Source organism: Alligator sinensis, unplaced genomic scaffold, assembly GCF_000455745.1.
Source record: "Alligator sinensis unplaced genomic scaffold, ASM45574v1 scaffold1298_1, whole genome shotgun sequence".
In the NCBI taxonomy this organism is placed as follows: Eukaryota; Metazoa; Chordata; order Crocodylia; family Alligatoridae; genus Alligator; species Alligator sinensis.
The window spans coordinates 57,083-57,312 of record NW_005842192.1 but is presented as its reverse complement, the minus strand read 5'-3'; positions in this window follow the sequence as shown (position 1 = coordinate 57,312).

Below are 230 nucleotides of genomic sequence, written 5' to 3'. Positions count from 1 at the left end.
AGCGATGACGGCTCCGGTGTCTCTTCCGAAGCCAGGATGAGGTCAAGGGATGGTGTGAGGCGAGGGGTTAGACGGGTGCCAGCGGTCTGCCTCTGGCATGAAATCTGCCCCGTGGCGGACAAGGTTCGTTGGGTAGCGCAGGCTGTCCCCTGACTTCTTGTTCAATGGAAAATTGAGGAGCAGAACATGTGTAACGTCAGAGGAGGGAGGTTGAGGACCTGGGGATTTGC